General features: G+C 40.4%; 1 protein-coding gene across 2 annotated transcripts in view; it reads right to left on the reverse strand.

The window, feature by feature from the left end:
* The window catches only part of TANK (TRAF family member associated NFKB activator), a 49,347-nt gene extending 44,690 nt beyond the window's left edge, over positions 1-4,657 (reverse strand). Inside the window, exon 1 of one of the 2 annotated variants that reach the window (XM_025199947.1) lies at positions 4,532-4,657. The gene's annotated coding sequence lies outside the window, so the exon portion shown is untranslated. The remainder of the gene's footprint in view (positions 1-4,531) is intronic. The other variant, XM_025199945.1, reaches the window with a different exon arrangement.
* Positions 4,658-10,078: the final 5,421 nt, after the last annotated feature.

The raw sequence follows: 10,078 nt of genomic DNA on the forward strand, positions 1-10,078 counted from the left end.
CCTGTGCACTGCCTGATATCATCAGGAAAGAAGTGTCACAATTAAAAGGCTAGCTGCACCTGGTGGTCTTATAGTGTACCCCTACAGTGGGCAGGCCTCGTCCTACGATGCAAGTCCACAGTTCACTCCTGGTCAGACCAGGACCCAGGTTCCAGCCCCCGAAATCAACTGTGACTAATTCAGTCGGACCACAGCTTGAAAACCACTGTTTTAGACAAAGCACTCACCTCAAGGTATAGGACATGCACAAATGCATGCTTCTTCACACACAAACCCTTAAGTTAGCCTCCCTGAGTTGTAGCTCATTTGGGTCCAGTCTTCTCCTCAATTGAAAGGAGGGAGGAATCTGTAGCCTCTGGCAAACCACTCATCTCTAGCTCACTTAAAAGGAACCTTGTCTAGATTTTAGGTCTTTAATCCCAGGTTTAGCCTTTCTAGCCTGGATAGAGCCCCTTGAAGCTGTGTACTGGAAGCTGATTTACCCATGTCATTGTTCTATCTTTCCTGCTGGAAAACAATCCCTTTATGACCCCCTTTGACATAACTCCATTCAACAGGCAGCACCACAAAATCAAACAGGAAAGCAGTCACACAGTATTCCTACAAAAATAAATCCAGGGTGCAACATCTTCACTTCCTCAGTGTTCCTGGAGTTTGCTGCTTTTGAGCATGTCCCACCCACCCCGGAAATGAGGTGAGGAAGCTGCTCTGAGGGCACTCCTACCTCTGCTTTTTAATCCTCTGGTGTGCCTCTGGTGTGATGACATGCTATGCCTACAACACAGCTTCACTGTCTTATTTCTGAGCTTGGTGTGTGCAAATGGGAGCTGGCAGACAGGATGTGCTCAAGAGCAATGCTCCCTGGGAGTGCGGGGGTTGTGGTGCAGACATACCCATTCACATTTTCTTAGTTGATGGTAGGAAGAGTCCTCCAGCATGTCTTAGGAGGCTCACTGGAGCCCACACCTGCCACCTATGTATCTGAAGGTCATTAGGGACACAGTTATCAATTTACCATTGCAGATTAATTAAGGACTATTTTAACACTCATTTAGTCTTAGGTCATCTTTAGGGTTTCAGTGAGGGCCACCCTCAATTTTCCATAAGACTGCTAGTTACTAACAGCTTATTATTTGCACTGAAAGCTGACAATTCATCCTGCCCTAAATGGCCAAAGCAGAGTTTACTGTATGGCTGTGAAGAGCACCCCAGGAAGGCAAGGAGGCTATGAGCACTCCTCCTAAAAAAACCTTTCTAAGATCCTTAGCTGAAGTCTTGACCAACTTCCTAAGGCTTGCTGAGTGTCCTTCAGATAACCTACTTCATGACACGTTGTTTCCTACAAAAGGTCTTCCTTCTTGTTAAAGCTTAGTCTCTTAAAGAGCCACCCTGCCCTATCCGCTGCATGACAGGGGAAATACATTATTTATTTCTTTTTTCCCTAAGATTTTACATATTTTTGGTCTTTATCTAGTTCTGTCACATACCTTTATAGTGCACCATTTCATTCACTAGTTCCACTCTGTTTACTAATAAAGAATGCCACAATAAGTAGTTCCAATAACAGAGAGATACTAAACAACTATATTCAAGTCAGGCTAAGCTAAATTTCACACACTAAAATGGACTAAAGGCAGCACAAATCAAATAATGTTATCCAACAATAGTGAAGATAATCAGGTATCCCCTTACTTGGTATAGTCATAAATCTAGTGATATGTGGAACTGTAACAGTTTATACCAGCTCTAGTTCTGCTGCAACATACATACTGATGGATAAGAAGCAAAAGTTCACTGATCAATTTCTAACACACTTAGTAAAAGTTCCATATGACATTTTTACAGCTGACAGCACAAAAATGGCAATCCTTTAGAAACCGTGACTTCACTCTTTTGAAATCACATATATAATTCTTCTATTTAACAGCTTGTCAGTAGCATCCTTTTGTGATAAATTGCATGAGAAGGATCTGTCATCAGACTTTAGCATTTTTCCCCTTCCTTCAGTAGGTTTAGATAAATAAGGTGGCACTGCACACCTGCTGTACAATAGTGTATCCTATTTTTTTCTCCAAAATCTCAGACTGCTTGAATAAAATCTAACTACGTTGCTCTGCTAAAAAAAAAAAAAAGCAACTCTCTAAAATCGTAATGTAGAATCTGTATGCTATGGGCCAGATTCTGTTCTGCCTATTAGGCCTGAAGTAATTGAAAATCCATTGATGCATATCCTTTTGTAACAAGCCATCATCTTACTGTTAAGACTGAATCATAAAACAGTGCGAACATAGGCACTGACTTTCGTTTTTGCTGGTGGGTGCTTTCAGACATACCCCTCCTGCCTGCCCCCCTTCTCTCCCTTCCCCCTGCCTCAAAATGGTGCTTTATTTTAAACACCCTGCATATGCCCAGAGGCAGCAAGTTACTTCAGCCCAGCTTACCCAATGTCTGTAAATATTGGGCGCTTTATTGGGGTTTTGGGGGGGCTTTTATCTAATAGCTGACTGAATAAGTTTTAGCTAAAAGTGCCAAAAAGCCCTGCTGAAGCACCTGATCTTTACAGACGCTGCAGAGCCGGGTTGAAGTAATGCATTACTGCTTCCAGTAAAACACTTATTTTAACATCTGCGGTGTAAAACCAAAATGGCCATGGCTCATGGGCACTGAGCACCCACTAAATTTTTTTCAGTGGGTGTTTGTGACCCAGAGCACCCACAGAGTTGGCACCTATGAGTGAGAATGAGGAAGAGGACCCACACACCTTTGCATCAACTGCTTTTCAAGAACTAAATCCACTTACGTGCCTAGTAGCTAGAGTAGAATATGGTCCTGTTTGTTCTAGTAGATTTGTAGGAAACTAGAGATGTCAAACTCTTTTGGTAGATAGGGCAGAGTTCCACTTTTAATTACAGCCCATGGGACCATAATTCACTGGCTATAAATTGAGGGCCATATCTGCTCCCGTCTATAGCAGAACTCGCTAGTGTCAATAGGAATTACCCAGTACGTGTGGTCTAAGTCTATGACTGAGTTGCTAAGCACTACCACAATACAAACAATTATTAAAAATAAATGGCCTTTCACACATTAAATGATTACCATTAATCACGATATGTTGTTTATCTTATTGCCACATTTAACAACACAGAAAGGAAGAATATCTTCTGCACCTTGTTTTTCTTCCTTTCCCACCTTGCCTTTCCTTTTTCCCTCTCCTTTTTCCCTGTGTTCCCTGCAGCACCCCCATGAACCACTCCATATGGGATTTGCTCCTCCATCAGTGCTCTCTTTAAAGTCATCCACTACCCCATAAGGATATTAAAGGGTTTCGAGTTAAAGCCGCAGTGAGATTAGTGGGTGTAGAGGAGTTCTGATTTCTGAATCATTGTAGCAAGCTGTCTGCAGACCCAGGAAGATTTCACTGTGTGTTGCATGCAGTCTACATTTGGAAGTCACTGTTTGCAATGAGGAAGGTTAGAAACTTAGTACTTTTTACAAAATGGAAACCCAGATTCTGCACAAGTAAAATAGGTCAAGCAGGTCACATGACTATGCAAACAGGGTGCTTCAGGATTGATATCCTTGTCAAAAAAATTTAACAAATGATACTTTTTTTACTTTGGGAGTAATATACAAATGTATGTAGACAACATATCACTCATTATAAAACAAGTAACAACTATCACAGAGATGTCAGCTCTTAAAGGTATGCTTGTAGTGCACTATATAATAGAAGGAAAAGTACATTTCACTATAGATTTAAGTCAATTCCCCAATGATGTCTTCAGGCTTATACATGTGAACTGGCTTCTACAAGCCAAATATCAGAAACTGAAAGGTTAAAAGTGTTTTTTTCCAAGCCTCTTAATGTAGCCACGTTTTCAAACACTAGGTGGCCCACGTCAGATGTCTAAACCTTTTCCAGACTATTAACTTTCACTAAGGAATGTATATTGGCACAGCCTATAGCATTATATGAATTTTTTTGTTATCAAAATGAAAACCTGGGTTTTCTCTGGAGACAAGCAGAAAGGTACTCTATCAAACTAAGAGAAGACCTAATCTAAGGTTGGGTCACAGAAGTAATCTTTGAGAACTGAAAACAGAAAATAAGGAGAATAAAGGGAAATCTTTTGGTACAGGTGAAAAATAACATCTCTAGGTTGGAGAAGAAGGGTGAATCATGAAACAATTTGGAATGAAATTGCTAAAAAGAAGAAAAAAATTCTAAATTCTTCTGAACAGAAAAGTATGAGCCAGTGTAAAACTTATACTATATGTAACAGCTTTGTTTTTTGCTTGTTGTATAGTCATAGCAGATGGAAACAAAAGGAAGTCTTGGGTTCCAGAGAATAGCTAAACAGCAGTTACCTAAATGTGGTCACACAAAGACAGTGCAATCTAAAATAACATTAAGGCAGATGTTAGTACAAATTGTAGTATTTACATCGTGTCTTGGAACCTTAATATACCAGTAGTTACTTGATAAAGACAAGCAATAGAAACTATAGCAACTAAATTTTTTGATTACCTTATCAGTAATTGCATTAAGAATATTTTTCTTCAGTCACTTTCTTCAGTAACAACATAGACAAATTTTAGCCAGTCTGGAAGCTTTGTCAACCGGATTATGAAATGCAGTTCTGTCAGCCTCCTCTACTGGTTATGACTGACGTTAGCTGGGAACTTCCACTGAGAAATCCCCCACTTAAGAACTTCCTTATTTGCAACTGCAAACAACCAATCATTATGAGATACTCTCTGTAAAGGAGACTTTAGCAGAAGACGTTCTGTAAATCAGCTGTAGGCCTGATTCTTCTGTACTTACTTCCAGGATTTTTTCCTATGACTTCAGTGGGACAAATGGCACAGGTGAGTGCTATTCTGCATGCTTAAAGATAGCAGAATCAGGAACTAGGATTGTAGGGAGCTGAGCTGCTATTCTGCACCATTCATAACTATTTTTTACATGATGAGATAAAAAAAATGCAAATATATTTTGCTAAACCTTAGTCCCAAAGCTCTCCTGAAGCCAGTGTCACTGATATTCTAATAGAAAATAGTAAAAACTTCATGAAAGCAGCCTCATGTCATTTGCTTATATCACATATAAAGAGAGGTGCATATGATGTATAAATATAGGGAGAAATTTAGTAGAAGACTGGTATAAAACCTATGTACCAATTCATTTTCAGTAGAGCTCCAAATGAGACTTAATTGGTGCCGACCATGATCTTGAAGTACATATTATCATATGAAGTGAAGATTTTCTTCTCCAAATTTTTTTTTAGTGAAACTTATAGACTGAGTTTCCCTATAAGAATGTGGAGGACAACATCTGTCTGGGAGAGCTTTCCTTCTTTCACTTCTGGGAGCAGCAGTATATCTTCTTTTCACAGCCTTCAGGCGCTAGGAACAGATAGCACAGTGCCTCTACAACTCTACTCTGTTCGTTCCCCAGTCCTACTTGTGTCACAAAATAAGCCATCTTTGATACCCAATGTCAAACACAGACTCCCCAGACCTTAGCTGTAGCTGAAAATATTCTGGCAGCTGATTTAGGCAGAGTTATGCTGTATTCAATGCCTGATTGCAAAGAATATAAATGGCCCCTGGTGTAATAAAGAGGAGCTATTCACAACCTCTCGAGTGTTTGTGGAACACCACTGGTCTGGCTCTAGTCTGGGACTCAGCAAGGTTTTGTAGCAGGGGACTGCTTTAATGGAATTGAGCTTTGAATGCACAGCCACTGGTGGAGCCAGAGCCTGACCTATAGTCACCCCTCAATGCCACCCCACCCCTCAGTGCCACCATATCCACTTCTCATTGCCGCTTCTATTACCTAGTGAAGCCCCACAACTGGCAAAATGCTATCAAAGTCCCACAACACCAAAATGTTGCCAACGTCCCCCGGATCTATGGGCTGGATAAAACAGCTCTGCAGATCTAGCTCATGGGCTGTAGGTTGCCAACCTCTGTTCTAGTCAAATGTCTATGTGTATGTGAGACATGAGACAAAAAGACAGTCATATTTGACATTAAATCTTTAATTACCAGGGTATCATAGAAACCCCACCCTATGAGGAAGCGGTGCCCTAAGGGGGAAGCCTAACAAAAACAAGCTAATTCAGGTTCTTAGGAACCTAGAGCAGTGATTCAATGGCATTCGCAGTTCTCCACTCCTACAATGGCCCATTTTCAGAACCAGGGTTTCTATGACTTGGGAGAAAGGACGAGGTAGAAGATGTTGCTCTTGATGACTTAATTCTAATGCAAACCTTCAAAAATTTCCCCATGTGTAATGATTTCTAACAGATCCCAGTGTATCCTGGGAATCTGGGGATGAGTAGCAATGTAGAGGCTCCAGATCTTTGTGTTATCCGTGTATTTAGAAAATCAAAACTTCTGTTCACTTCATGGTAAAGAACTGGTGAGATTTAAGTGTGGTTTCTGAAGTGCTGCCACACACAATTTGTTCTTAGCTACATTTGTAGTTAAACTGTGGCTGGCACTGGTTCAGTTGCATCCTTTTTTGACTTCCATTGTCAGTAACAGGTACATTCCGTATTGGACACAAGACGTAAAAGTGAGTCTCACAGTGTCATGGATCACATTGCTTTTCAAGTGAAAGCTCTACCTTGGGACTCCCCAAGAAGAAGCCTTGTCCAGTCTCCTTCTCTTGAAGGATCCCACCCTGAAGCCTGTTCTGGCATGGCTCCAGTGTGGGAAAGCCTCTGGTTTTGAGACTCTGACTTCTCCTTTTCCCTGGCAATCTGTAGCACCCCACCTCAGAGAGCTTCTTCTTTGCTCAGCTCCTGGGAAGGAGGATGCATTGACACTCAGAGTCTGGGAACCAAGAAAGGTTCATAAAGCCAGTTCCACCAAAAATAAATATTCACAACTATAAATTTAGACATCTTTTAATAGCAGATTTAAAAATGAAATACAGATGAGATATAAATGACCCAACAGTACAGGCAAAGCATATCAAGCAAATGATTAAAAGTTAGAATATGTGCATTTATTACGAATTTCATTAGCATTGAAAGAATTTTAATTTAATTAAATCCTAATACCTTAAAAGCCTCTAACAGGCATCCAGCCTCCTAGGGAAAGGCCTTCTCATCTAGATTTCACATTTTTATTAGATGGGCTATTCAGCAAGAACTGTAGTTCTGTTCTGAAGAGCAAAGATTCTGAGGTGAACCCAGATTTTTATGCTCTATTGCCTGGCTCAATATCCAAAAGCTTTCTAAATAAGGCCAACTTTAAAAAAAATGTTCCTAATAGGTTCTACTCTAATATTTATCTGCCTATATTTATCCCCCAGTTAGAGCTGTATCTTGTCCTAAACCCAATCTAACTGGCATAAACGCAGTCTAAGTGACCTTTAGCTTATTTCTTTTGAACCATCTTGCTTGCACTTTCTAAAACTAGTCTCACCTCTGGTATTCACTCGCTTACTCATTTCCTTTGTCTCTTCTTCTCTCACCCAAACTTTGGTTAAGTGAATACAAGCAAATGCAACACAATATTGCCATTAAACAGCTAGGGCCTAGTATAGTCTACAGTGTTTTCCTCTTCAAAGGATAGGGTGGTGGGGAGGGGAAGGGCTGAATGCTCGTGTCCCAAATAGCACAGCAGATCCTGCAGCTGCAAACAAAACAGTCTTTATTGTGCTGTGACCCCGTCCTCTCTCCCACTCTGTTCTCCCTGGGATTATACTCTCCATATTGCCCTCCCTGGGACTACTCCATTTTCTCCCCAAGCAATCACAGAGCCCCTCCCTTTTTCCTCACCCACCCTAGCCACAAAACTGTTACAAAACTAGTTACAAATAGTATTAACCAAGGGACTAACATCAGCCAATCAAATTAAACAATGTTTCAGGAAACCAATCAGGGATCCATCTCTGGGTCCTGTTGCTAGGCCCAGCTGCCACCTTACCCCAGGATGAAAAGGACACCTAGATGTCCTAATTATGATACTATTGACAGCAACTATTTACAGCAAAGCATGTGCATATGGAGCCCCACCAAAATGTTCCCTACCAGAACTGCAGTCTATAACTCAGGACATATGCTTCTTTGGTCATACATTGTAATCATATCATATCATATCATATCATATCATATCATATCGTATCATATGTGAAATTCACTCTGTGCTGAAGGGCAGTAGAAAGAATAATCAACACTTAAAACTTCACAATAGAATGTAAGAAGGCACTATGTGCTAAAGCCTGTAAATTGTTAATCACTCCCAGTGGGTCATCTGATCCCTTGAGGGAAGTATAAAATGATGGAGACTCCCCATAAAAACAGAATGGAAGTTTGTCCCCTTTCTAGGCCAGTTAAAGAAGTGCAATGCCTGGCTTGTGTTTCTTGCTTGATTTGCCTTTGGGATTCTTTGCTTGATCATAAGATAAAGCCTTTAGGAAAGTTTTTTAAAAAGCCTTGGAACTGTCTAGCCATTCCCTGGACAGCGTGTACCAGTTTAAATGAAAGTTCCCTGGTGCAAAGGATTTAGACTGACTCTTCAGTCATAGGTGAATGTCATCTTAACATCCTTCAGGTAGAGATGTAAATCACTTTCTCGTCATCCATATTTTGTATACTTGCAAGCTTGTCAAATTCTAAAATTATTCTAGGTAGGCCCCATGTTTTAAGTTCTTTCAGGGGGAAAACTAGGGGATTTTTTTTACAGCTATCTGATTTATGAGAGCATTAAAAAAAGTGTGTGTGGGGTGGGGAAGTCTAACAACCCCATGTTTCTCTAAACATTTTTGTTTTGAGCAAGACAAGAGTAACGTGGGCTGAAAATATTAGTACAGCCTTCAACTGATTTGCTTAAATCTACTTTCCTTGGGTTATTACAGTATACATTTGTACTGAATTCAAAAGAGATTGTTTCTTAACATACAAAATGCTACGTCTTTACTTCTGAATCATTCATTTCCCAGGTTCTATTTCAAAACCTTTTTAATGTGAAAAAAATCTGATTTTTCCAGAATGTGAGTGCTGCTTTCCCCTGCCCTTCGACTGTAACTAAGCCATTAAATTTAATGATAATCTTTATACTGGCAGGCAGTCAACAAAAAAGTCAGTAGTACTTTGAGAATTTAGGGAGCCTAGAAAACTTGTAGCACTGGACTTTTTAGGATTTTCCTTGACAGGTTGCTGACTTCTGTCCTCAGTGGTCCTCTAAAAGGCTCAAACTGGTAAAATGAGGAATCTTTTTCAAGTTACTTCTTGACAGAATTTTATAAAGGCAGTTGCTGTTTGGGAGAGATTGATTCTCTGCTGCTGCTACTTGTAAGACTCAAGTATTTGAGTCACGTACTCTTGTTGTTTTTCTGTTTTTTCTTCTAAACACATACACTCTTTAACAAACCATCACCTTCTTTCTGAAGGTTGTAATGCCAGGCATTTTAGTGTCCTTTTAGCTCTGGGAAGAAAGCTGTGTCAAAAATATATTTAAAAACAGGTTTTCATAGAGTAGTAACATAGTCTAACTAATTTGGGCAATGGATTTGATCCCAGACACATATTAAAAAATCATGCCAGGGACTTCCTCTGACACAACTGATATATGGAAGGGCTTTCATAAAATCTTCCTCTGCAAGCACTAGAAGCAGTGGCTTCTTTCCCATCCATTGCATATTGTACACATCTGTACAGGGAAGGTTTGGCAAAGGGATCCAAGCAACTGAATTAGTCTGTCACCTCCAGCTTGGATCTCCTTCTCATTAGGTCATAGGAAGTCCTGGCAGAAAATATCACCGTGGTTCCATCTACACTTAAGGCATGTTTAACCAGCTAATCACACCTTAAATGGTCACCCAGCCACACATTCAATCAAGTAATGGTGTGATACAAAGAGGAATAAGCTACAAAGTATTCCACAAAATATGTGGAATATTTTGTAGAATAACTTTGTAGCTGCTTCCTGCCACACCATTAATTGACTGTGTGGCCAGGGGCCCCGGTGGCTGGGAGCCCTGCCAGCTGACTGGAATTCCCAGCTGGGGGAGGTGCGTATATGCAACCCCATGGCTGGGAGACAAGCTACTACCATC

This window comes from Alligator sinensis, unplaced genomic scaffold (genome assembly GCF_000455745.1).
Source record: "Alligator sinensis unplaced genomic scaffold, ASM45574v1 scaffold389_1, whole genome shotgun sequence".
In the NCBI taxonomy this organism is placed as follows: Eukaryota; Metazoa; Chordata; order Crocodylia; family Alligatoridae; genus Alligator; species Alligator sinensis.